The sequence below is a fragment of the Tamandua tetradactyla genome, chromosome 6, assembly GCF_023851605.1.
Source record: "Tamandua tetradactyla isolate mTamTet1 chromosome 6, mTamTet1.pri, whole genome shotgun sequence".
NCBI lineage: Eukaryota > Metazoa > Chordata > Mammalia > Pilosa > Myrmecophagidae > Tamandua > Tamandua tetradactyla.
The window spans coordinates 144,062,847-144,063,241 of record NC_135332.1 but is presented as its reverse complement, the minus strand read 5'-3'; the positions used below and the strand labels follow the sequence as shown (position 1 = coordinate 144,063,241).

The window sequence follows — 395 nt, the reverse complement described above, 5'->3', positions numbered from 1 at the left end:
CTGGAATCCAAAAATAAAGATTTGTTACTTGCCAGACCTTCTGAATGAGACTTGTATAAGAAAATTATTCCTTCTTCTTTGCCCTGATGCTTATGTATATTGTCTTTTAGATCATCTAATAAGGCATTTTATCCAAAACAGTGCTTCCATCTTTTGTTCTCCCCTGAGAAATGGCAGTGATAAACATTGCAGTTTTTAACAGTAAAAATAAAAGCTCTGCATGAGAATATAGGCCAACTTCCTTTAAATAAGTATTTGGTGTTATAATAAAAATTCCCATGTTTCATTGAAGTTGATTTGGTAACATTTTCCTCATTGACTATAATACATCTGTCATAGCTCTCTATTACCAACCCAGGAACAAGTGACAAAAATGGCTTTCCTTTGCTTAAATC

General features: G+C 32.9%; 1 protein-coding gene across 6 annotated transcripts in view; it reads right to left on the bottom strand.

Annotated features, from left to right (window-relative positions):
• The window catches only part of VPS13B (vacuolar protein sorting 13 homolog B), a 1,000,970-nt gene that overhangs the window by 2,380 nt on the left and 998,195 nt on the right, over positions 1–395 (bottom strand). The gene's annotated exons all lie outside the window — the stretch shown is intronic.